The sequence below is a fragment of the Hippoglossus hippoglossus genome, chromosome 9, assembly GCF_009819705.1.
Source record: "Hippoglossus hippoglossus isolate fHipHip1 chromosome 9, fHipHip1.pri, whole genome shotgun sequence".
Taxonomy (NCBI): Eukaryota; Metazoa; Chordata; class Actinopteri; order Pleuronectiformes; family Pleuronectidae; genus Hippoglossus; species Hippoglossus hippoglossus.
The window spans coordinates 28,888,785-28,916,731 of record NC_047159.1 but is presented as its reverse complement, the minus strand read 5'-3'; the positions used below and the strand labels follow the sequence as shown (position 1 = coordinate 28,916,731).

At 40.8% G+C, this 27,947-nt stretch overlaps 1 protein-coding gene and 1 long non-coding RNA gene across 3 annotated transcripts in view; one reads left to right on the top strand and one right to left on the bottom strand.

Annotated features, from left to right (window-relative positions):
- apba1a (amyloid beta (A4) precursor protein-binding, family A, member 1a) overlaps positions 1-14,269 on the bottom strand; it is a 52,891-nt gene extending 38,622 nt beyond the window's left edge. For both annotated transcript variants that reach the window (XM_034595743.1, XM_034595744.1), the window contains exon 1: positions 14,199-14,269. The gene's annotated coding sequence lies outside the window, so the exon portion shown is untranslated. The remainder of the gene's footprint in view (positions 1-14,198) is intronic.
- LOC117767918 lies at positions 948-17,710 on the top strand. Its single transcript, XR_004614954.1, has 3 exons — positions 948-958; positions 4,134-4,136; positions 17,071-17,710. It is a non-coding gene; the product is annotated as an uncharacterized LOC117767918 (long non-coding RNA).
- The last annotated feature ends 10,237 nt before the right edge of the window (positions 17,711-27,947 follow it).

The window sequence follows — 27,947 nt, the reverse complement described above, 5'->3', positions numbered from 1 at the left end:
CATTTTGTGTATCTTACCATATGTTGGACTGTTTTCACTGGCTTTGCTGTGCCCCTTCCTTTCTAGATCGGCTTCTTTGAAGAGCTGGTTGCTTTTAGGGTGATCAGCATTTTCATTGAAGTGTATTGAAGACAGGTACAACCTGAAAAACAAAGAAATCTGTGTAAATTATCGAACTGAGACTTTGCACACCAGTTCAACCAAACATACAGAGCAAATTAACTCATGACAAACAGAAAAGGATCTTGCACCTTGTGAATCAAAGGGAAGATGACATTATTTGAGGCAAACTTAGGACAACACTGTAGAATGCCTTCATTTCTCCACATCCTTCAGGAGCCTCTACTTTGAAGTGGTGTTGAACCTGATTTTTCAGACAAAAAAAAGAACAGAAAATGATTTCTTTAATATGTATAATTACAGAGAACTAATGACACACATTATGTGTTCTTATTGTATGATGCACAGTTGCGATCCCTGAAAATATACTGATAGAACACAAATATAGTTGAAGCACTGTGAAACATTTACAGTACACACCTGGCTACCACCACTGTTGGTTTCAGTGGATGTTCTTCATGCATGTGGACATCTTGGAAGTGGTTCACAAGAGATCAGATGTGATGTCCCCTGCAGATAATTTCTGCTGCAGTGCACATAATGTAAACAAAGTTGAGGACAACAGTAGTCGTACAAACAGCAGTAAACTAGAACGTTTAGTAAGCACCACGGTGAGGAACAACAACGTGACTTTACAGAACGTTATGTGTGTTGTTTCTAAAGTTCTGGGTCATTCAGAGTGAAGCTGCTCTGTGTGCTAACGTTCATAAGAGTTAGCAATGCGCTAGACCTAGTATTAGCATTAAAAAAACACAACAAGAGCAAAGAGTGTGTTGTCCACTGCTTCCTTCTTTGTGAATTACGATACATCATTAATTTGTTTACTTACTGGTTGAGAGTCATGATCTGAGTCGAGCAGTGTGGGGAGGCTGTATCCTTGAGGAGTTGTTGTTGGTTGAGAGTTGGTGGTGAAATGAGCCGAGCACACATCGACACACGTCAGAAAAAATAAAGCGTAACCACTGGTCTTGAATATTAACATTCTTAGGAGGAATGTGCAGAGACACATTCTCTTCCTTGCATCCCTCCACACTGCAGTGTTTCTTCAGTGTTGTTTGTTGTGGTTAGCTTGGTGTAGCTAACAAGTGGCTGGCTTAGCAACATGTCTGCTTGGTGTCAGGTTCGGTATAGAGGGGTGGTGCTGGTGGTGGGGATATAAATAAAGTTTTTATCTCATCTTATCTTATTTTAAATCAGCACCACTGCACTGAGGCACATTACTCCGCTGGTCAACAAGTGACTCTGCTCCTCTGATGTTTTCTAATCACTTATACCTAGAACTGATCTTTATAAAAAACCTGCTGAATTCATATGTATGTTCCAGGTTAAAGGGTTTGTTGCTTCTTCTGCAACAAAGAAGTTAAAACACTGTGTTATGTCAGGTTTAAACATGTGTCTCATAAGCTAGACCGAATCAAACAAGCATAAAGTAAACATCAGTTCTGTACGTGTCCTAATAACTTGTGATCAGTGATGGTGTTTATTGTTAAAGTGTAAAGTGAGCGCAGCTCAGAGGGGGAGTGAGGAGAAAGCTCAGTACAGCACGACCGGACCATTGATGTTTGTCTGTCCTAAAGCAGTGGTGGTAATAATTATTCAGCGTTCGTTCACCTCTATGCAGGAGCCCAAATATTAGCACCTGTGCTGCTCCTTCTACACTCTGTGCTGTGTGCATCAACTTAACCGGATGTGGGTGTAACTCTATTCCAGCCACATGATTGGTTTGTTCGGGTTGTCTGTCAAAACATGCATGGGATGAGTTCTATTGACGTTACATCGACATGTCTTAAATTTCTATGGAGGAAAAGTTAAATCGCGATAATTATCAATATCGTTTTTTTGCCCAGCCCTACCAGTACCTGGGCCAGATATCCATATATGCACGTCCTAGGTAATTTGACGTCAGGCTACATACAGCATGGAGTTTACAATCTTTCGGTCTAAATGTAGACCTTTCCGATAGTGTTCCTCCCATTTAACTCCTGTGTGTAACGGGTGAGAAATCCCCGTCAAATATCTTAAAGGACTATGAGTTCAGATCAGTGATGTGTAAATCTAAAGAAATATGTGTTTACTCTAACAGCCCCATCCCTTCCCGTAACCTCACAGACCAGGTTTTCTTAACTGGAAAAATAAACACATTTATTTTATCTAGACACAGAACTTATTTTCCCAGACAGTATAATAATAATAATAACATTCGTTTGGAGTGAGTCTTCAAGTATAATTACCATACGGATTATGGAACGTATATTCTCACAGTAAACCTTCTCTTTAACACAGGGAATCACCTTTCACAATTCAGTTCAAACAACAAAATAGAACTTCAGTATACATTCGAATTTAGTATCACCGAACAGCGGCTAACCAAATATTACATTAACACATGTCATTTAAGTGCACTGCACCACGGTAGGCATGAAGTCCATATACCGCAATGATACTGTCCATAAAGTTCGTGCCGCTCACTTCGTTCTGTAAAGTCAGTCAATAGTGTCCATGTACACCCGGTAGGGGAGATGTTTCGCCGTAGCAGTAGCTGTAGCTAACTCCAAGCCCGGTGCTACCGTGGAGAATGTCCAGTGGCAGAATACTCACGGGAGGAGACCCGAGGGGAGGGGGAGGGAGAGCGTGGCGAGAGCAAAACACTTGAACCTGCCGTGCGAATCACCGTTCACCGTGGACTCTGACGCTGTCTTCTCGCTAAGACTCGCCAGCCGTCCTCCGGTTCTTCCTGACTTACAGCTTTTCAGTTCGTTTCGAAAACTTCTCACCGGCTACTACTCTGCGCTGCCATCTTCTCCTTGCAACTTTTCTCTGCCGGAAGTCCCGCCCCCCTCACGCTCTCCATACATGTTGTCTCTTCCCATTGGTCCAAGTCGGTCAGTCATGGGCTCGTCACATGTGGATGTTGATGATGTAAAAAAGCACCTTCAAGAGCTCCTGTGTGCAAATATCATTAAAAAGATATCCCATCCCTACGCGTCACCAATTGTGATTCTCTAAATAAAACACTGATCCATAAAGAAATGCAATGACTTCAGGATACTGAGCAGATAGTTCCTAGCCAGTACACCACACATACTGGTCTTCTTGTCTAGAAGCAGTTGGTTTTCTGTACTTGACTCAGTTAATCAGTAAGGCCAAGTGAACATGTGTGCCAAATTGGAAAGAAATCCCTTGAGGTCATCCTGGGATATTACATTCACAAGTCAAAACTTGTATTTTAAAAGGTCACCGTGACCTTAAAGCACCAAATTCAGGCCAGGTCATCTCTGACTCCAAGTGAATTGTGCCAGATTAAATTAAATTTCCTACTGGTAGTACTGAAATATCACATTCACAGGAACATGAGTCACTGTTACCTTGACCTTTGACCCCCAAGCACCATAATAGAATCAGTAAATCCTTGACCAAATTTGAAGGCATTCCCTCAAGCTGATCTTAATATATCACTTTTAAGAAAAACATAAACATATTTTGTGAGGCAACCATGACCATGACCTTTGACTACCAAAATCAAATCAATTAATCCTTAAGTCCAAGTGAAGGTCTGTGCCAAAAGTGAAATGATTTCTTCATGGCCTTCCGGAGATATCACATTCACAAGGCAAATAATGTGTTTTGTGAGGCCATGGTGACTTTGACCTTTGACAACTAAAATCTAATAAGGTCATCCTTGAGTCGAAGTGAATGGCTGTGCCAGATGTAATGAAATTACCTTTGGGCATTCCTGATATATTGCGTTCACAACAATGGGCCTCATTTACAAACAGTGCTTACGTACAAATCTGTGCTTAAACCGTGCATTCAAACGTTTGACGGGTCTGGGATTCATCAATATGTTCTTACCTAAATTTGTTTGTGCGTGTGTGTCTGCTCGTCTCTGTTTCTCTTTACACACAAACTGATAATCACATGTATTTAGTTATTAATCAATGATGTCGGATCATGACTCGCTTTAACCCTGATGTCCTGACTATGCGCGTCACGTTACGTCTCATGTTGTGTAGCAGGTTTAAACATGTGTCTCATAAACTCTTGAGCGAATCAAACAAACACAAAGTAAACGTCAGTACTGTACATCCTAATAAATGCTGATCAGTGATGATGTTCATTGTTAAAGTGTAAAGTGAGTGCAGGTCAGAGGTGGAGTGAGGAGGAAGCAGACTCTGACATAGACTCTGACACAGGAGTCCACGTCTGCGTCACGATGCATCCAAGAAAACACGTCTGTTTTTATGTGTGTATGTGATCCACTCTTTTTGATGTGTGTGTATATGTGTGATCCACTGGAGACACTTAATTTCGTTGTGCACTGTACAATGACAATAAAAGCATTGAATTGAAGAATGGACATGGAATGTCCACAGCTCAAGTGCTCACCACTGTGCAGGAGACGTGGAGGGAGGGAGGGTAGAGACTAAGTCTAATAACCAGTCCTGATATTTAGATTTTTTATTCAATCAATATATTTGTTTGACAGGCAAGCTGTGCACAAACAGGAATTTAATAATTATTTATTAATAGTTTCCTTATTTTTTTGTTATTGTTTTCAATTTATTTTTTGGCATAAACTTTGATCACCCTTGATCACCTGCCCAAAATAATCTCATCTTCTAAACCCACAACTTGTATCTTAGATCCCATTCCTACAAAATTACTTAAAGAAATTCTGCCCCTAATACTGAACACAATCAATCTGTCATTATCATCAGGATATGTACCACAGTCCTTTAAACTAGCTGTAATCAAACCCCAACTACAGACCGATATCCAACCTCCCCTTCCTGTCTAAAATCCTTGAAAAGGTTGTAGTCAATCAGCTGTGTGAGTTTCTCCAGGATAATAATCTCAATGAAGAGCTAATCACAGCACAGAGACAGCCTTGGCAAAAGTCACTAATGACCTTCTAATAGCTTCAGATCAGGGATGTGTGTCTGTCCTCGTTCTGTTAGATCTTAGTGCAGCATTCAACACTATTGACCATCAAATTTTTATTATAGACTAGAACAGTTAATTGGCATTACAGGAACAGCCCTAAACTGCTTTAAATCCTATTTTTCAGATCGATTCCAATTTGTGCCAATTAATGATGAGTCATCTGTGCGCACCAAAGTTAAACATGGTGTTCCACAGGGCTCTTTGCTCAGCCCAATTTTATTCTCATTATATATGCTTCCACTAGGAAACATTGTCAGACACACTTTCCACTGCTATGCGGATGACACCCAGTTATATTTGTCAATAAAACCAGAACAGTGTAATCAATTAACTAAACTCCAAGCATGTCTCAAGGACATAAAAACCTGGATGACCCGCAATTTCCTCTTATTAAACTCAGATAAAACTCTAAAAATAGAGTAGGAGCCAGAACTTTCAACTATCAAGCTCCTCTCCTGTGGAATCATCTCCCAGTTTCAGACACCCTCTGTACGTTTAAGAGTAGGCTTAAAACCTTCCTTTACGATAAAGCTTATAGTTAGAGCCGGTCCAGGCTTGTCTTGGACCTGCTCTTTGTTATGCTGCTATAGGTCTAGAATGTCGGGGGACACATGACACACGGAGCTCCCAGATTCTCCTTCCTCTTCTCCCTCTCTATCACATTAAATAAATTAATATCTCATCAATACATGTTACTGACTTGACTTCTTCCCCCGGAGTCCCTTTGCCTTATCGTCCGCAGATCCAGGGCCGCGGCTGCGGCCACATCATGGATTATGATGGTGGATCGGGAATCAAAAATCGTGATAATAATGGCGGATCCTGCATCGTGTTGGCATCTGATAGTGGTGGTGGACCACGATTGAGGTGGAAGCTGATGGTGGATCCTGTTGGCGGCAGTGGATCATGATTGTGGACTATGGTGGCATCCGATCGTGATGGTGGATCCTGATCGTGGTGGCTGCTGACCATGGACTATGATTACAACAAGACTGCTTGATATATAATATTTCTCCTCAGATACTCTACCATTACTGATAATAATCCATCAATTAATTTACCTTCCATTATGCTACAAAGTTTTTATTCTAATCAATGCTGCAAATACCCTTATCTTGCTGATGTTCTCCTTTACACGTGGCATCTATTGCACTCTTGTCCGTCCTGGGAGAGGGATCCTCACATGTGGCTCTCTCTGAGGTTTCTACATTCTTTTTACCCTGTTAAAAGTATTTTGTTTTTTGTTTTTCCTTACTCTTGTTGAGGGTTAAGGGCAGAGGATGTCCCACCTTGTTAAAGCCCTATGAGACAAATTGTGATTTGTGAATATGGGTAATACAAATAAAATTGATTGATTTTCTTTTTTACTTGTGCCATGGTCTGAACCTCAGGGGACATTCACCAAATCAGTTATTCCACCCGGATGTTATTCTTTTATAACATCGTCACTCCGGAGGACACTCTACATAAACAAGTGTCTTTTGTGGCTTCCACCTCCGACACAATTATTTCAGTTTCTGCTGTTGTGAAATTCTTCAGTTTTTTACCATCATTTACCACCTCTTATAACCTCAACTTCTCTTTTCAGAGTTGGCGCACGCACTCATTTTGTGCGCAGAGTAAGAACATTTCTGCACATGTTAGTGAATGAGGCTCAATTTGTTTAAATGAGTGTGGCAACTTTCATACCATTTGCATTTTTCAGAGAGATGTTTTAGGTCTCGCATCCACATCACTGTCCATAGTACCTCCGTGCCGACACTTTGAAACAGCAAACGGGAAGCAATTAAACACATTACTTACACCACACCTGGTTAGCCACCTCTTTTTCTCATAACAAGAGCGGGAGAAGGCCAGGTGTAAGATCATCCTCATGACTTTCCGGCTGCTGAATCTGTAAATTGGGTCGGTCCGGACCAAGCTCCTTTATTATATTATATATTATTATATTATTTTATATTTTCCGCAGTTCCAAGTAGAGGAAGTAACTTAGTGACAGCAGATGTACATGTGACACCATCAAGGGTCGTCCAATCACATAAGATTTTTAAAAAACTATTGGCTGCAAATAAAAGTGGGAGTATCTGGGGCGCAGTCGATGCGTCGCAAGGAAGGTTGTTGCGCAAAGTAGAGTTTACTTCTCTCACTGAACAAGAAAAAGTGAGGAACAAAGAGGAAAGGAGGTGTTAAAGCTGTTTAATTGTTAATATTTGTTGAGATTGTTCATATGTTAATGTAGTTGTTTAGGTAAAACAGAACAGAAGGCAGAAATAAGAATCAAAAATCATCTTTAAACCAGAATAACGTTAAGTTTCACTTTCGGTCGGTCAGTTGATAACCACTGGTGACAGTGACAAGATAAGAGGATTAAAGGCCTGATAAAAGTCTGAAGAAAAGCTGTCAACGCAGTGGGAAAACTGGACTTAAACTATTAACTGTATCCACTAAGTCTTCACAAAATTTTGGGGGAAACAGTTAAGAAACTAAAGAAAGAAAGAACCTTGGCTAAAAGTGCTTTCACCAAACAAGCTAACTTCCTTAGCAGAGGAACATGAAGTATGGCTAAGATTGAACTGAGAGAAGTTCAAAAAGCTCACCTCTGAGGCTAGAAACATCAGCGAAACAAACGATGAATACAGGGTTTGCCAACTAGCAGACATTGAAGCCGACACAGCTGATGGGGAGGAAGCAGAGCTTGACAAGCAACAGGAGGATGACCTGGAGAAAACAGCTTCCAGTTATTATGATGCTACTAGGGGTCACTGCCAATGCAGGAAGGAACTTCCGGTACATCCAACCGGACCTCGCAGCTCTTGCAGCAGCATTGGAAATTTCAGGAGGCGACAGAGAAGAAAGAGGGTAAGATTAGATTCATTAGATCATTTTTCGGATTGTATAGGTGTATATTGTCATTGAACTGTGCTGATTGTACTGATTGTGTTTACAGCTGATTGAAGCGGGACAGATGACATGGAACCATCCTTCCACAGCCAGGAGCTCACCGACCTGTGTGCCACACTTCAAATAAGACTAGAAGCTACACTGAATCTCACAGCTACACACCACAGATGTCTCCACACTGGAGCAGATTCGGACAGAGTGCCACCAAGAACTTATGACCCAGAGACATTTCAAGCTTCACCTGATTAGTTTTTCACTGGCTAGGCCAGTTGTGTTTTTACAATATTTGTGCTGTATACAATTAAAGCTGTGACTCAACATATACCTTGTTCATGTTATTTTCCCTTTACAATAGGTTCAACATATAACATCAAGCATCACATGAATAAATGTATAGTCTTCAGTAACTGCAGTGCTTTTGGTAAAGGCTTACTAATAATTCATATTAATAAATACATTTTTAGTAATAATAACTATTAATTATTTTTGTTAATAATATTGTGTGGGAGCGGTTTACCCATGTGTGTATTATAATGACCCAGGGTGACCAATAGCAACAGATCTACCAGCCAATCACAAGTCACTTTTCGTTTCAAAGGTCTGTGGTGTCATCCAATAGTGAAGTGAGATAAGTTCTCACAAGCGATTTCGCTGCGATTCATATGCTAATTCTACTTTGGGTGGGAGCCTTAATGTCCTCTGATTTGTGGACTCAAACACTCCACCCACCCCTCCATCAGTATATTGGTGAGTAGATAAGGAGTGAATTTAAATTTTTTGTTGAACTATCACTTTAAGCACTTTAGTTGAAGATGCCTTTTTCAAAAGCTCTTTATTTTGTTTTTAAATGCAAACCTTATTTTACTTGAAAACGAGAAAATAACATCAATTTAATAATGTCAATGTCAATTTTATTTATATAGCACATTTAAAAACAACTTGGTTGACCAAAGTGCTTTACAGGAGTAATGGTACAACAAAAGGACAGTAAAAAGGTAATACATTATAGTGCAAGTAATACAAATAAAATACATTATTAATGTAAAATAAAATTAAAATAAATAAATAAATAAAATAAAATAAAAGATATATGATAAGATAAATAAAATCAGCTGCGATGAAACGTACTCAACTCGAGCAGAAAGCCTGGGAGAACAGGTGTGTTTTTAGTAGCGATTTGAAGTGTGTTAAAGACGGGGCAGAGCTGATGTGAAGTGGTAGGTTGTTCCACAGGTTTGGGGCGGCTACTGCGAAGGCGCGATCACCTCTGGTTACTAGCCTTGTCTGAGGTTTGTCAAGGAGCAGTTGAGTGGCTGATCTCAGTTCCCTAACTGGAGTGTGCATAAAGAGAAGTTCAGATAAGTAAGACGGTGCCAGTCCATTAAGAGATTTAAAAGTTAAAAGTAAGATTTTAAAAACGATCCTGTGACAAACAGGAAGCCAGTGTAGGAGGCGCAACATGGGTGTGATATGGTCTCTCTTTTTTGTCCTAGTCAGCAGGCGAGCGGCAGCATTTTGGACTAGCTGCAGGCGTTTAATGGATGATTTGTCTAAGCCTACATACAGGGAATTACAATAATCCAGACGGGAGGTAATGAATGCGTGGATAATTCTCTCTTGGTCTTTTTGTGGGAGGTAGGCCTTTACCTTGGCTATTTGTCGCAGTTGAAAAAAGCTACCTCTGACTACTGAGGAAATTTGTTTTTCAAAATTAAAAGCCCTGTCAAAAAGAACACCAAGACTCTTTACAGTGGAGTGAGTATTAGGAGCAAAAGGCCCAAGATTGTCCACATCTTGCAGTTCTGATTGTCCAAATATGGTAACCTCAGTCTTATTGTTGTTTAATTTGAGGAAGTTTGAATCCATCCATGATTTTACGTCATTTAAGCACTCAAAGAGGGGCTGCAGTGATGTCTTAGTTTTTTGGTTCAGGGGCAAGTATATTTGAATGTCGTCTGCAAAGCAGTGAAAGGAGACATTATATTTTTCAAAGATTTATGCTAGGGGCAGCATATATAGAGAGAAAAGGACAGGGCCTAGAACGGATCCTTGAGGTACCCCACATGTAAGTGGGGCCTTCCCAGAGGAGTATTCACCCAGGTGGACAGAAAAACTCCTATCTGTTAAGTAAGACTCAAACCACCTGAGTGCTGTACCTTTAATCCCTACAAAGTTTTCCAGGCGTGACATTAGGATTGCGTGGTCGACCGTGTCGAAAGCGGCCGTCAGGTCTAGGAGCACTAGGACAGCAGAATCTCCTGAATCAACAGTTAAAATCAACAATAATAACAGTACCCTCTAGTTCAATGTGAAAATGAATAATGAACATTTATACAACTACTAGGCTACTTCAAAATATATGTCACATAATCATATTGCGTGTTAGACATTATGATGTTTCCTATGATGTGACCTTTGCTTGAGGACACTCACCATTAGTGGACAACTTTGAATTTTAATTGAATATCCCTGATCTCAAGTGTGGGAGTTTTTAGTCAGAGACAAACATGGTACCCTGTAAGCTCTGCATATCAGAAATGGCTTACCACAGCAGCACAACCACTATGCACGGGCAAGTAGAGGGAGGTTAAAAAAGTTCAGAGTAACTTCAGTTCAAAGTTTCAGTGTTACTCAAATTGCACCAATCTTTTCCTAAAATAACTTTTTGATAGACTACTAAACTTGATTTTACACAATGTTTTTGTTTTCCACCAGTAAGTAACTTAAATTTAACTTTGGTTTTGTTGTTGGACAGCTTAATGTAGATTGATATATTCCTTTTACTTTAATGGAACAAGCTCTAGCACTCATTTTATTTTGGAGACATTTTGTATGGGACTGTAAAAGGCAGATAAGCAGTTCAGACTGGGCTATATTTTGTCGTGGAATAATGCCTTGCAGTGCATACTTATAATTAATCAAAAAAGATAATTGTTAGATTAATCAATTAAATAAACTATAGGTGCCGCCCTAATTATCTTTAACATTTTTTTATAGGCTTTTTTGTCTCAGGATGTTGGAAGGGGCGGTGCCCTTGTGCTCCGTATTAACCAGCTGCCACTGGTCCAAACATGTATGAAAATACCCAAAATGAACACTGTAAGTGGACTACTTGATCACTATATGAGCGATCACTATATCAGGTTTCCACTGTATTTTTCTATGTAATAGTAGACACTGAAATTATAGTCTGTGCATGGCAGGCTACACCCCTCTGTCAGTGTTGAACGTGGGGGGCGGGGCATAGTGATGGCTGTCAGCCATCATTGATGGACAATGGCAGCGTCCTTCAGCCCAACCCTACTGGATATGTTAAACTTGCTCTGATAAGATAGGATAGTATGACCCCATTCAGAACTGCTATTATGATCTCTCATGAGTGATCCGATTGCAGTGTGTTGTTGTTGTGTGTGAACATACCCAGATGATTCAGGATAGTTCACCCAAAAAGGAAAATTCACTCATGATCTACTCATGCCAATTTAGGGGTGGGTTAAGTGTTTGAGTCCACAAAACATTTTTGGAATTTCAGTGGTAAACAACGTTGCAGCCAATCCAATAAAATGAAAGTAAATGGTGACAACTTCTTCAAACGTGGTGTCTTTCAAGTGTCAGTAACCCCCGGAATTCAAATTTGACTAAAAACAAGGTAATTCACACCATATTTTTTGCCTAAATGTCCACTGTGATCCACACGCGAAAGCAGCCCTGGAGGAGGATAACACCCACTCCTCCATCAGCGTAGTGGTGAGTACATAATGAGTGAATTTTCATTTTTGGGTGAACTATCCCTTTAATGTGTCCGGAGATCCGATCACACAGACCACATTCGGAGATGGTCTGGGACACGTGTGGCCACGTTCTTTTCACAAATGTGTCCTGGGCCACATTGAAGGACTGCTTACTCAGCTGATGTCTTCTGACCCACTGCAGTTTCACAGAGCACAATTTAATTTTTGTCGTTGGTAGGCTATCTTATGACGTAAACACCGGGCAAGTCAGGGCAGGTCACATCCCTTCAAGTTGGCTGATAACAAAAGAGCTATATCAAGCAAGGAGGATGAGGGAGAAGGAGAAAGGCACACTTTCAACACCTGGAGGTATTGTCATTATTTTGAGTTTGTGTCAGAAATGCAAAGAACATTGTCGTCAATTATAAACTTTGTGCTTGCAGCCAAATACTGTCAACCCCAAAAAATTTAACATCAAATTTATTGAACCATCACAGCAATGTGAAACTTGTGGAAAAAAACCACCAGGGCTGATAGGGAGGCCTCCACTGCTAGTGATACATGCACACCGGTCAAGCAACAGAAGCTGGATTTCAGACCAGGATAAGTGGACAGGAGATGTTGCCTATTTCCACAGTTGACTCAGCCTCATTTTGACATTTTATAGAGAAAATACCCATGATTATGGTTATGCTGCCACAGAGAAAGACATTTGCCAGCTACCTTGAGTAGCATAGTGAGACAACATTCGAAAATGGAATCTAATTTGAAGACCATGTTCGGAGAGGTCGACTTTGTTTCCATAACAGCTAACATCTGGACGTATAAACAACAAATGCTTTCTGGGTGTTACAGTTCACTGAATCAACCGCTCCATTTTGGAACATAACAAGGCTACCATAGCATGTAAAAGAATCAGAGGCAGGCACACTTTGTTGTTACTGTCACAGAGCTCGAACAAATTAATTCATCAAACGGCTGCTTGGCAAAGTTTTGGCCACTGTGACAGAGAATAGATCAAATTTTGCTGAGGCGTTTAAAGTAGAGTGAGAGTTTAAAGTCAGTGTGTCAATTTGGAGTCCGACTCAGACCTCAAAGAGGACAGTGACAAGGATGTGACTTTTACAGATCTCACAGAAGCCCTCTCCACTGAGACTGACTGTCAGTTTGACATCAGGTGATGTTGAGATATATTTAACTTCCAGTGCAAACACCAAGGCAGTTCACAGGAGTTATATAGGTAAATGCACAGCTCATCGGACCAAGTCTAGTCGATCCACTACTAGACGATCCACTTGCATCAGAACATGTGGAAGAATTTTGTGTAATGAGTAAAGAGTAATTTATTACACTTCCTGAGTAACTTGCTCAACTGAGTAGAGAACTACATCATATGTATGTCCATTTGTTTCAAATATCCTCATGATTTCAAACTCACCATTTATTCATTCAATCTCAGTTTATAATTTGAGTAAGGAACAGAAACAGGAAATGGCATTGGTTGTCTTAAATTATGCAAAATGCCAAACAAGAAATGTTGTCCCCCCCCTTTCCTTATTCTAAAATGTTGTTTTGTGAAATGTTGTTTTGTTGAATTATGTTGTTGTCCTTTAAGAAGTGTTGTGTTTTGTAAAAAAAATTGTTTTGGCCCTCAGGGCCACCATATGTAGTGGCCTAATATTCCAAGATGTGTAAAATACACCTTAACATGTAAATACAAATACTCTTAATGAATTAATCCAACCATGACTTTGGCTGTTATATTGCCACTTGAAAATATTTTTTTACCCATAATCAATACTAATATTATTTCCCTAAACACGCTTTTACCCTTTTAACAATACAAAATTAGTAATTTAGAAAACACAGACACATTTTGGGACACAAGATGGGATTACAAAATTTGATTTCAATTACTTAAAGTCAGGAATATTCCAAATGCAGATTTCACACTCCATATTTTCCAGTAGGTCTGTGATTTCTATGAAGCTCATGAACCAAGATCTATCAGATGGAGGGAGGCGCTGCAGCTCAGGAAGTCTGCACAACCAGAAAGTAAGCTACAGCAAATCTGTCCACAACAACCAGGCCACACAGACTGCCTCTAAAAAAGTAGTGGTTTTGGCTTGTACATGCCGCAAGCAAAAATAATCGACCGGGCCAGCATGGATGATCTGAAACTAGTCATCACGACTGGGCTGAGATCACCCATGCTGGTACTCTAAACCTGCCATGAACAGGGCCTCTATGGGCCGTTTCATTCTTGCCAAACCGGTGGGCGGTCGCGCTTCACAAACGCCTCGAACATCGTGCCAGTGTTGCTTCCCTCCATATGAATCCCGATGTAGCATCTCCCTTGAACCGCGCTGTTATCTTTATCGATAGCCACTTCTCAGTTAACAAAAAGGGCAGAGACACTACACCGTCACCACTACCGCCTCTGAGCTGTAGATTTTCGGCTGACACTGAGCTGTATCTGAGCCGAACGAGAGGCGAACTCACCTGCTTTCAGAAGCGATGTTGCTGCAGGATGAGGTCCTCTCCATCACTACCACACGATCCTCCATCTTCCCCGTAACGGTTATCGTACTTGTGCGCGCGCGTGTGTTCGACAGACTGCCAGCCCCTCCTTCCTCCACATCATCACAGGACACAGCAAACAGCCTGTCTGTGCACTGACTATTCAACACATGTCCTGGGTTTGCAGCATTTCTAATTAGTTTCAGTGTGAAGAATCGTCTCAAATATGGAAACTCCTATTAAAAAAAATATTTTAAACCTGTTTTACATGTATTCAAATAAAAACAGTAAACAAATATGGAATATTTGTATTTCTTCCCAAAATAACGTTGATGCTTTATTTCATAGATTATCTTAAAAAATTCCCTATTCCTTCCGTTTTTTAGCTTCTTGATTCATGCAACAACCTTAAACATATTTTGCTTACCTTCAGGTGATTTTACTGATATTTAGAATTATTAATTATTAATTAAGACATTTTGGGGCATTTCGTCTCTGTCTTTTGATGTAACAGTGGACGTGGGAATGGGAGAGAGATCGGGGAATACACACAGCAAAGGGACGTGTTAGAACCGAATCTTCGGCCGCTGCAGCAGGATTACTCTAGCCTCAATATCCGGGCGTCCGCTAGCTCACCTGTCGTTAACTGATTGTTTTATGTGAGAAAAATAAACATTGATGTTAATGTTGACATTTTCTGTAAATTTAGTCTTTCTACATCATAATTGAAATATCTTAAATCCTCTTCCGCTTTGTAGAGGTGTAATCATGGAGAAAAATACTTATCCAGTTTAAATATTTTCTGTTTTTGGTCACATTGGTACGGATCCCCTCTGGTGACATTTCGGGAAATATTTTGTGTGGCCACGAAATAATAAAGCGTGAGAATGAGATAATAAGTTGTGGCCACGAGTTAATAATCTGTTCTTTAGTAACAAGACCTTGCGAACTGAATTTGCGCCTCTTGGATGAGAGATAAAACGTTTTACTTAATCACATGATGTAGCCTCTATAATGGGCTTGATGCCACACTGTTTTGTAAGAGTTTGCATTTGATAATAAATTAAAACATATGGCCCTATCCTCGTGCGTCATGGCGCACGCGACGAAACACACAGTCAAACTAGCCCCAGCTCATTCCGCGGTGCGCAGTTTCTCCAAACATTACGTTACAGGCATATGAACCATTACGTTACGAGCACATTATTTTACATTTTGAGTGATATCTAAATAAAAGGCGACCTTCCTGTAAATGGGACGTGACACTTGAACAGTTTGTGAATGCAGGATGGAAATATTGAGATAACAAAATAATCAACTAATTGATAAAGAAAAATACAGAAAACTAATTGAACTATATGAAGTAATGATAAATAATACATACAATAAATAATTAAAAAAACTAAGACTGCCCATGAAACTATTAATGAGAAAATTGAGACTTAAAAAAAAGATTCGCCTCTGTGAATAATAAGTAAAACTTTATTATGAAGAAAAATGTGAATAAAACCAGAGACTGTCATTGAGAAACTCCGTTTCCACTTAATAATTTCAATCCATAATGACAGTTCATCACCTCAGAGTCTCACTCTGACAATATCAGAAAAGTGTAATGAAACATTTCAAAGTAAAAGCCCTCTAAAATCCCTAAAGGCATTGTCATTTGCAAAATACCTTTACAAAAGGCTCATTTTTATTATATCCTCACAATATTCCTTTTACTGTACAAACAAAGATAGGAGGGGGAAATATGTAATATATGTGTGACCAGAGTAATACCACTGGAAATAAAATTGTATCCATAACACTTGACAGATGATGATGATACAAAATTCTCAAACGGTACAAGGGTAAATAAATTCAACAAATAAATAAGACAAAATTAATTAAATACAAGTAATACGCAATAGTCATTAATCATTAAAATAATATATTAACTATTAATACTGGGAAGCCCAAATAATTTCAATACAATCAAACTATTTCAATCGTAACTTAGAAAAAGAGGGTTACAAAAAAAGCCACAGAAAGGCAAATAAATACATGCACAAACAAATACACACAGGCATGTACATATATAAAAACTAACTGAATTGTAAAATTGACAACAGTGCTGCTCACTGCAGCATATATATCCTGTATGGAGACTCCCCTGAACAGAGCCCAAGAGGGGTGAAGCCACCCCTCAAGCCTTGAGGGGGCTGCATACTTTTACAACTGTAAGCCAGAGATATAGACGCCACAATCCAGTGAGACAGCCTCTGGGGGGACAATTGCTTTCTCTTATTGTGAGTAGCACAGTATACTAACAGCTGATCACCTTTCCTGAACTCTGCTGTTTTAACATGTATACATGTAGAGCCCGCACAGGGCACAGTGTATTAAGCTCCTTCTCCTTCACTGAAGAGAATGGAGGCGGGTCAAATGCCAACAGCTCTACTGTGGGACATCTGTAGGCTGACTCCACCACTTTAGGCATAAAAGCTGGGTTGGGCTGTAAGCAGGCTGAACTGCAAGCAGGAGGGGTGTTTGGACAAAGCCTGTAGATAAAACACCAGCAGTGGACAAAAGTTTTGAGAATGACACAAATATTAATTTTCACAAAGTCTGCTGCCTCAGTTTTTATGATGGCAGTTTGCATATACTCCAGAATGTTATGAAGAGTGATCAGATGAATTGCAATTAATTGCAAAGTCCCTCTTTGCCATGAAAATGAACTTAATCCCCAAAAAAACATTTCCACTGCATTTCAGCCCTGCCACAAAAGGACCAGTCAGTCAGTGATTCTCTTGTTAACACAGGTGAGAGTGTTGACGAGGACAAGGCTGGAGATCACTCTGTCATGCTGATTGAGAATAGCAGACTGGAAGCTTTAAAAGGAGGGTGGTGCTTGAAATCATTGTTCTTCCTCTGTTAACCATGGTTACCTGCAAGGAAACACGTGCAGTCATCATTGCTTTGCACAAAAAGGGCTTCACAGGCAAGGATATTGCTGCTAGTAAGATTGCACCTAAATCTACCATTTATCGGATCATCAAGAACTTCAAGGAGAGAGGTTCAATGGTTGTGAAGAAGGCTTCAGGGCGCCCAAGAAAGTCCAGCAAGCACCAGGACCGTCTCCTAAAGTTGATTCAGCTGCGGGATCGGGGCACCACCAGTGCAGAGCTTGCTCAGGAATGGCAGCAGGCAGGTGTGAGTGCATCTGCACGCACAGTGAGGCGAAGACTTTTGGAGGATGGCCTGGTGTCAAGAAGGGCAGCAAAGAAGCCACTTCTCTCCAGGAAAAACATCAGGGACAGACTGATATTCTGCAAAAGGTATAGGGATTGGACTGCTGAGGACTGGGGTAAAGTCATTTTCTCTGAAGAATCCCCTTTCCGATTGTTTGGGGCATCCGGAAAAAAGCTTGTTCGGAGAAGAAAAGGTGAGCGCTACCATCAGTCCTGTGTCTTGCCAACAGTAAAGCATCCTGAGACCATTCATGTGTGGGGTTGCTTCTCCCAACCATCCAAGAACAGTTTGTTGACGAACAATGCCTTTTCCAGCCTGATGGAGCACCTTGCCATAAGGCAAAAGTTAAGTGGCTCGGGGGAAAAAACATCGGAATTTTGGGTCCATGGCCAGGAAACTCCCCAGACCTTAATCCCATTGAGAACTTGTGGTCAATCCTCAAGAGGTGGGTGGACAAACAAAAACCCACAAATTCTGACAAACTCCAAGCATTGATTATGCAAGAATGGGCTGCCATCAGTCAGGATGTGGCCCAGAAGTTAATTGACAGCATGCCAGGGCGAATTGCAGATGTCTTGAAAAAAGGGTCAACACTGCAAATATTGACTCTTTGCATAAACTTAATGTAATTGTCAATAAAAGCCTTTGACACTTATGAAATGCTATATTTCAGTATACCATAGTTACATCTGACAAAAAGATCTAAAAACACTGAATCAGCAAACTTTGTGAAAACCAATACTTGTGTCATTCTCAAAACTTTTGGCCACAGAGATCACTCACCTGCTTTGCAGATTTCAATTTGTTAATGAAATGTTAAAAATGAGTCCTCCATGCACACACAAGTTAGTCATGGAGTTGCACAAGGTCCTTGGACCGATACCATTCACCCTTATATATGCTCCCTTTAGGCAACATCATCAGAAAGTACTGTGATGGAAATCTGGAAATACAAGAGGCTGGAAACACCAAAGTTATCCACGTGTATTTTAATAAGGGCTTTCTGCAGAAAGGATCAACACAGAGAGTCACAAGGATCTCAGAGTGAAGATGCAGGACACTCAAATGCAAGCATCTTATATAGGAGGACTAAGGCTGTCTCTCAGAACCAGTTAAGACTGGTTCTGTAGGCACAGGAGAGAGAGGAATCTAAACACAAACAACTGATTTACATGTGTTTCCTAAGGAGATAAGCAGACATACATTCCGTTCTTTGGAGAGTAAATAAGTGGCAAAAGGGTCTGGCAGTTTTCAGGTCATCAACAGTTCAGACCATAAAACAGCTCAGGTCATAAAAGTCTTTAGACAAGGCTGCAAAAACTTACTTTCTAAATACAAATAGTTTGTCAACCATACTTAGTTAATTTTTCTACTACATTTCCCTCCTTTTTGTCATTTATGACAACATAAGATAATGCACAACTACAGTAAAACATCAAATACATCAATTCACCAGGATTTCAAAATGCATCATCATCATCACTGTAGGGCAAAGCAAATTGCCATTGTCGTGGACACAGGTATGGTCTTAAAAGGGAGTAAGGACTGATAAGAGCAGACTAAACAGCCAATCCAACATGACATTCTTCATCACTATCAAAAGGGTTCTGGGGAGGGAACCAGTCAGGGAGGGGAAACACATCTCTGGGCTCATTAGCAAGGTCATCACGGGACAGTTGCATATATGCACCAATGTGGCCGGTCACCGTATCACCAACCCACCTATACATAAGGGCCTTCATGCATGTAAGGGTGCATGAACAAAAGCATAATATAATGCCAAATGTAAGTAGTACAGGAATTAACAGTTGAACTAGCATCGCACCCCAGGGGCCAAGTTTGTCAACCAGCCATCTGTTGAATGAAAACCCTGCAGAGTCAGAGGGGTTAAAGGCATCTCTAATCTTCTCTAGTGAATCGATTACAGAGGTGAGGTTGTCAGAGTTATCAGGGATCAACGCTACACAAGCATCTTTAGTAAAATTTAGAGTGGCACAAAGGCCACCTGTTTTGGCCAGAATATAATCAAGTGCCATTTCATGCTTCAAGAGTGTTAGACGATGTGATTTGTAATTTGAAGAAAGATACTTGAAACCCCTAATTGTTTCGTTTGCGAACATGGATAAAGAATAAGTCATGTTGTCTATGTGGTCAGCTAAAAATGTGACACCATACCATGGTAAAAGGCCGATTCCCCACTTCTCGCCAAGGGAAATTCACCAATGATATGACTCTATCGTGGTAAATTGTGCCATATCACGTTTAAATCTAGAATTGGAGGATTTTCTGGCCATCACAATAATATTGGAGATTGAGATATTCACAAGGGCACAACAACCTGACCAATATTTAGGCAGATAAGGATATAGTGAGCCTTTCCCACATTGCCATGCAAAATTAGTGAGCACGGAGCTACTGTTGTAATTGATTACCCTTCCATTTGAGGAGACAACTTTATCATACAAATAAATGTCACAAGAAGCATTTCCTAGGGATTGGCCTGTAGAAACTTGGCAATAACACATCTTGTAATGTCGTGACCGTAGATCTAATTGGTGTCATCGGGTATGCGGATACATTTACTGGCTTATCATTAAAAAAGGTGGATCTCGCAGAACAAACTAAAGAGACGCAGCTGGCATTCCCCATAAAGCCCATGGAGGCTACAGTAGTCAACCAAAGTGTGAGTGTATAGGTGCAGTGTCGGGAAGCCATACGTGCGAATAGAAGTGTGGCATGTTCATATGAGCAAATACTCTCTGTAGCTTCTAAGGAAAACAAATCATCATATCGCACAGGATGCCTGAAACCCAACAAAACAGACTGGCCTGGGAGATTGGCTTGAACGGTCCAAAGAAGAAATCCGTACCAAGAGTTATCAGTCAGTGGGAGATCACTGTCATCATCAGTCCAGCTCCAAGGTTCCCAGGGGGTTCTTACAAACAATTCTCTTTTCTTAACATTAGTGGTGAGCTTGTTATTATCAAGATTACAGAACATGAGCCAAATAATAGGAAAAACAAATATTACAGTCATCAATAAAAGAACAGTTCCTCTACTGCCACTCAGGCCCAGCTGACTGAAGGGATGCCACGGAGGTCGGCGTTCCATCGTCGTCTTCTCGGCGGTATGTGTATTATGTGATTCCCCGAAGCAACTCTTACCAACAGCTGTGCTGGTCAACGCTGCCCCCTCTTCACTGATCCTATGTTTTAAATATTCAGTGTGGGTGCAGCAGGTGGATGGTCTGGTTCTGGGACTCTCTTGCAGTGACTGGCATGAATCCACGTTGTCCTTTCAGCGACCTTCACTGCCGTGTGGGTTGTTAACAGGATCTGGAACGGTCCTGTCCAGCGTCTGTGTCGCCAACTTTTTCGCCTTAGGTCTTTCACTGCCACCCAGTCGCCGGGCTTCAGGTTATGAAGTGGTCCAGTCGCCGGGGTAGGGAGTGCGTCTTTAACACCCCATCTGTGTATGTGCAGCCGTTTTTCCTCCAAAGTGCACGCTCATCCGCTGTTGCTCTAAGTTGGAGTTCCTGCAGGTCAGCCGTGGGGGTGGTGGGGTCGACCTGTAAGAGAATGTGTGAAGCAGATAGTGGCTGGCGAGCAGCTGCTTTCGCTGCTGCATCCGCCCTGGCATTTCCTTGTGATACTGGGTCATTATTAGAAGTGTGAGCATCACATTTACATACTGCAACCTGTTTGGGGAGGAGGACAGCATCAAGCATCTGAGACACTAGAGCATGATATACAATTGGCTTGTCTCTGTTTCCAAATCGTGAAAAATCATGTACTACACCACATGCATATCTACTGTCGATATTATGTAGATATTCACCCCTTTCCCCTTAGCCAATTTGCATGCTTCAATGATATCAGTGAGCTCTGCTGCTTGTGCAGACAGAGAAACAGGGAGTGGTCTTGCAATCAATGTATCATGTGCTGTTACCACAGAGAAACCAACTTGATTTGCTCCCGTGTCTGAATTGCGAGACGCTGATCCATCCACAAACAGTTCAAAGTCTGGATTCTGCAAAGGTGTTTCCTGTAAATCTGGTCTGGGGAAACAAACTTCAGTTATTGTTACTACACAGTTATGTTGTTCACCATCTCCTTCTGTTGGAAGAAGAGTAGCTGGGTTTAGAACATTACAGCTTTTCACAGTGATGTTAAGCATTTCCAACAGAACAGCATGTCATAGACACAGCATTTGGGGTCAGCAGGGTGAGTGGGGAGTATCCTGCTAAATCCCTGGATGCCATGACAGTCTTATCTGAAGCTGCTACAGCTCTAAGACAAGTAAGGAGGCCTGTATCAACTGCCGTCAACTGCCTGTGTGAAAGGTCGGTCAGGGTTGGGTAGTCCTAAAGTCGGGGTCGTTTGTAAGGTCAGTTTCAAGTCAGTGAAAGCTTTCTCTGCGTCATCAGTCCATGTGACTTTACTATATACTTGTAGGCCTTGCCCGTGTGCGATTGCGCTGAGGGGCTCCTCGAGGACAGCATAGTTAGGAATAAATTATCTGCAAATAAGAACACATTCCCAGGAATGACATCACTTGTTTCTTTATAACAAGTTTAGGAATATTTTAAATTACTGTTACTCTCTAAGGGGAGAGGGATTTGCCCTCTGCTGTGATCACATGCCCTAAAAATGAAACTTGTTCATTTACAAACTGCAATTTTTTCCAGGCTTGCTTTGCGGCCTTCTGCAGCTAAATGTTTTAAATGAGCCACAGAATCCTTTTCACAATATTCTTCAGTTGGAGCACAAATCATTACATTGTCAACATATCGTAAAAGTGCACTTCCTGGTGTTATCTCTAATGATCTTAAGCTTTCCTTTAGTGCCTGGTTGTAAATGGTCGGTGATTCACAATAGCCTTGACGAAGGCATGTGAATGTATAACTTTCTCTGTTGAACTCAAATGCAATGTCTTTATCAATTCGAACGCTGAAAAATGCATTTGCCAGATCAACAACAGAGAACAATTTACTATCCTTCAGAACTTTCTAAAGAATTGTTTAAGGATTTGGAACAGACGGAGCGCGTTGTTGTACTGCGGCGTTGACAACTTACAAATCTTAGATGAATCGCAAATCATCAGGTTGTGATTTATCAAAAATATGCTTCACCGGAAAAATCGAAGTGCGCACTAGTGAATCCTTGCAAAGAACAATTACACCTGCCTTCAATAGAGAGTTGAAAACTGGTGTAATACCATCGATGGCTTTCTGTTTCAGTGGATATTGTCAGATCATGGTCTGACAACCACAGGTTCCATGTTTTAAATTAAACCCACTTCATGATTACCTTGAGCCCTTGAAATGTTGTTTGCATAATGTAAATATACATGTGCATATTGGGCATCTATATGTGTGTCTGGTACCAGTTAAACAGTCCTGAATGTGTGAACAACAGATATAAATCATTTTTTAAACACTTTCAAAAATGGATTACACTGAACCACAGGATCTGATATCTTTTCCCAAACGTCAGCATTGACACATTTTTTTATCCACGGTCCCAAGTCTTGCCATTCATCATTTTTGTGTTTTGACAGCAAGACATGTGAGTGTGAACCAGGAACGTCAAAAAAGGAAACAGCCTCTGAATATCTGTGAAGGAATTGAGAGGGTGACTTATTTTCTGGTTTGAGTAAAATTACAGAAACAGCACATCTATGTTCATTCCAGAACATGCAACTTAGTGTTAAATTCTCTTTCACACAACTTTCTTCACAACTTTCTCTAAACCATCTTTTTTCAAAACATGCATCTCTCCCTTTGTGTTTGAGTGCAGTGCAGTGTAAATCTTCTGGATGCATATACAGTGCCTTGCATAAGTATTCACCCCCTTTGGACTTTTCTACATTTTGTCATGGTATAACCACAGATTAAAATTTATTTCATCGTGAGTTTATGTAATGGACCAACACAAAATAGTGCATCATTTGGAAGTGGGGGGAAATATTACATGGATTTCACAATTATTTACAAATAAAAATCTGAAAAGTGTTGAGTGCATATGTATTCACCCCCTTTACTGTGAAACCCCTAACAAAGATCTGGTGCGACCAATTGCATTCACAAGTCACATTTGCAAGTCACATAATTAGTAAATAGGGTCCACCTGTCTGCAATTTAATCTCAGTATAAATACACCTGTTCTGTGACGGACTCAGAGTTTGTTGGAGATCATTACTGAACAAACAGCATCATGAAGACCAAGGAGCTCACCAAACAGGTCAGGGATAAAGTTGTGGAGAAATATGAAGCAGGGTTAGGTTATAAAAAAATATCCAGAGCTTTGAACATCTCTCTGAGCACCATAAAATCCATCATAAGAAAATGGAAAGAATATGGCACAACCGCAAACCTACCAAGAGGAGGCCGTCCACCCAAACTGAAGAGTCGGACAAGGAGAAAATGAATCAGAGAAGCAACCAGGAGGCCCATGGTTACTCTGGAGGAGTTGCAGAGATCCACAGCTGAGGTGGGAGAATCTGTCCACAGGACAACTATTAGTCGTCTACTCCACAAATCTGGCCTTTATGGAAGAGTGGCAAGAAGAAAGCCGTTGTTGAAAGGGATCCATAAAAAATCCCGTTTGGAGTTTGCCAGAAGCCATGTGGGAGACACAGCAAACATGTGGAAGAAGGTGCTCTGGTCAGATGAGACCAAAATTGAACTTTTTGGCCTCAATGCAAAACGCTATGTGTGGCGAAAACCCAACACTGCCCATCACCCTGAGCACACCATCCCAACAGTGAAATATGGTGGTGGTAGCATCATGCTGTGGGGATGCTTCTCTTCAGCAGGTACAGGGAAACTGGTCAGAATAGAGGGAAAGATGGATGGAGCCAAATACAGGGAAATCCTTGAAGAAAATCTGATGCAGTCTGCAAAAGACTTGAGACTGGGGCGGAGGTTCATCTTCCAGCAGGAAAATGACCCTAAACATACAGCCAGAGCTACAAAGTAATGGTTTAGATCAAAGCAGGTTAATGTCTTAAAATGGCCCAGTCAAAGCCCAGACCTCAATCCAATAGAGAATCTATGGCAAGACTTGAAGATTGCGGTTCACAAACGATCTCCATCCAATCTGACTGAGCTTCATCTTTTTTGCCAAGAAGAATGGACAAACCTTTCCATCTCTAGATGTGCAAAGCTGGTAGAGACATACCCCAAAAGACTTGCAGCTGTAATTGCAGCGAAAGGGGGTTCTACCAAGTATTGACACAGGGGGGTGAATACTTATGCACCCAACAGATGTCAACTTTTTTGTTCTCATTATTGTTTGTGTCACAATAAAATTTATTTTGCACCTCCAAAGTACTATGCATGTTTTGTTGATCAAACGGGAAAAAGTTTATTTAAGTCTATTTGAATTCCAGTTAGTAACAGTACATAATGGGAAAAAGTCCAAGGGGGGTGAATACTTATGCAAGGCACTGTACATGGTGTCTGTTCTTAGTGTGACTGAATGTGCCTTATCCACTAGATCAGTGTTGATTGATGTGACAACAGATGAACAGAGCTTCCACTCATACACATATAACAGTGAAGCAGCATTACACTTAATGCACGTGTAAATCTGTGGTGGATCCAGATCAGCCGTTCGGATCACTATGACTCCTGATGGGGTGGAAACTATAAAAATATCCAAAAGACACATTACATCACTTCCCATCAAATTAATTGGACAACATGAGGATAGCAAAAATGAACACTTGGATTTTTCAGTGATGCCTCATATTATATTATATTATAATATCACCTCATATTAAGGGAGTCGTGAATTTTTCAACCACGGTGCTTCCTGAATCTACAGATCTAACAACTCATTCGCTCATCTTAGGATGTCTGTCAAACATATCACTCTTGATGACTGAATGTGTTGCTCCTAAATCTAAAAGGAATATAATCTCTTTCCCTAGCACTGTGAGTGAGTGCGTTGGAATATTAGCATATACATCTCATTGATATTTAACATGTGTTCCTATCAGTAGTTTGTCTTTACTTCTCTAAAGAATCTTTTACTTCTGTGATAAGTGTTTGTGTTGGTGTGGTGCATTCACCCTCTTGATGTGTGATGTGTTCCTCACGGTCTCGTTCTCTGTTCAAAGTTGCTGGTTCCTCCCTCTCCTCCATCCCCGCCTCGGTTCAATCAGCCTTGTCAGGTTGTTGTTGTTTCTTCCCAATGTCCTTTCTCTCCACAATGTAAACAAATGTCCCAATCATCATTCCATATGCCGTCTCCCCTCCTTCCTTGAAATCCTCTTCTTTTGTGTCCACGATGTACCTCTGAACATTGTCACTGAGGCTTTATGCAGATCAGTCTCTCTTTTCTTCTTCTTTTCTTCATGTTTAATTAACTTCTTCGCATCAACGGCATGTGTTTTTATTAAGTTCTTCCAGAGTCCCACTTGATGCCTGTACATTTTAACAGGCTGGCAACATCAGGTCACTTCAACCATCGCGATTTGGGCTGGATCCTGTCCCAGTCCATATTGCCCCTTGTCTGGTGCGAGAGAAGAGAGGAGTTGCGGGTCCGGAATGTTATTAGCTGGAAAAGGTTGTTGTGGAGCCTGGGCTCCTGCCTGCGGAACATCTGCTTCTGGTGGGGCTTGGTGTTGTTCTGGTTGTCGTCTTCTCGGTGGGGAAGAGTCGAGGTCGGAAACCTGCATTTTGAGACACTGAGACATTTGTGAGGTGTTATCTGTCCCTGCCAGTGTGTGTTTTCTGTCCCTTTGATGCAATTCTTCTAACCACATTCCACATACCTTTCTATCTGCCTGAAATGTAAGATTTTACTTTTCTGGCCTGACTTACTTTTTTCTTTCTCCTCTAGCTTCAGTCTCAGCTGTTTTAGCCTGTCTTATACTAAAACTCCCCCCAGTTGGAAACCCACATTCTTTCATCCACACTTGTATCATACTTAGTGCTGTGTCACCATAGTTCCTTCGCATGACGTTCATATTAGGATTACTCCGATCAGTTCCATTATCCAGATCTTTAAATTGTTCATTTACCCATGTAAAGAATTTTTTTTTTATTAAGAATTAGTTACCTTAAGTCTTCAATCAATCTCCAAAACGCTATCGTAAGGAGCAAATAGGAAACTTAGCAATATAAACATCCTCAAAATAATGTAATACCCCCTACATAATATTACCAATAGTAATTTCCTTTTACTTACTTGGTCTCTGGTAATATCTCAATCTATCTCTCTTTTTTTTTTCTTTTTTCATTTTTTTTATCCATTTAATACACATTCAAATATCCTGCCTTTATCTGAACATGAATCATAGTGCCTTAAAGAAGTTCTCTACTGTTCTCTATATTTCTCTATAGTTCTCTGCGCTTTTGGAGTCTTGTTTCAACAATGCAAATACAACTCAGTATTATGTCCTATCCTGTGGTTGTGCTCTTAACAAACTCTTTTAAGGTACCTCGTCAGTCTACCTTCCAGGTTTCTTCTAAACCTTGGTTAAAAATTTACGGGGTCTTTCACCCGTCTGGAGGATCCAATCCTCTTAGACCAACTTCTTCGTAACACTATGTTTGCTGGTAAAAAATAATAAATAAAAATACACTTGAAATCTCAGATCCTCACCAGATAGATCGCAGCGCTGAGACGATCCGGGCTCGGGTCTCGGTCCCTGCATCTCACCCGTCCCAATGGGGAGGTTAAGGTTGGAAACTTTTTTCCCAAGAAGATCACTCAACCATAGACACCAAGTCCAGATGCGTCCAGTCGTGCGATCCCACTTCTGACACCAAATTGTGATGGAAATCTGGAAATACAAGAGGCTGGAAACACCAAAGTTATCCACGTGTATTTTAATAGGGGCTTTCTGCAGAAAGGATCAACACAGAGAGTCACAAGGATCTCAGAGTGAAGATGCAGGACACTCAAATGCAAGCATCTTATATAGGAGGACTAAGGCTGTCTCTCAGATCCAGTTAAGACTGGTTCTGTAGGCGCAGGAAAGAGAGGAATCTAAACACAAACAACTGATTTACATGTGTTTCCTAAGGAGATAAGCAGACATACATTCCGTTCTTTGGAGAGTAAATAAGTGGCAAAAGGGTCTGGCAGTTTTCAGGTCATCAACAGTTCAGACCATAAAACAGCTCAGGTCATAAAAGTCTTTTGACAAGGCTGCAAAAACTTACTTTCTAAATACAAATAGTTGTCAACCATACTTAGTTAATTTTTCTACTACAGTACCACATACACTTACATTGTTACGCAGATGACACTCACCTGTACATATCTATGAAGCCTGATGAATCTAATCACTTAGTTCAACTTCAGGAATGTCTCAAGAACATTAAGGCCTGGATGACCCAAAACTTCTTACTTCTAAATTCAGACAAAACTGAGGTTGTTGTAATTGGCCCTAAACATCTCAGAGAAACACTGTCTGACCAGATAGTCACCTTGGATGGTGTTAGTTTGGCCCCTAGCTCCTCCAGGACATGTCATTTGACCCACA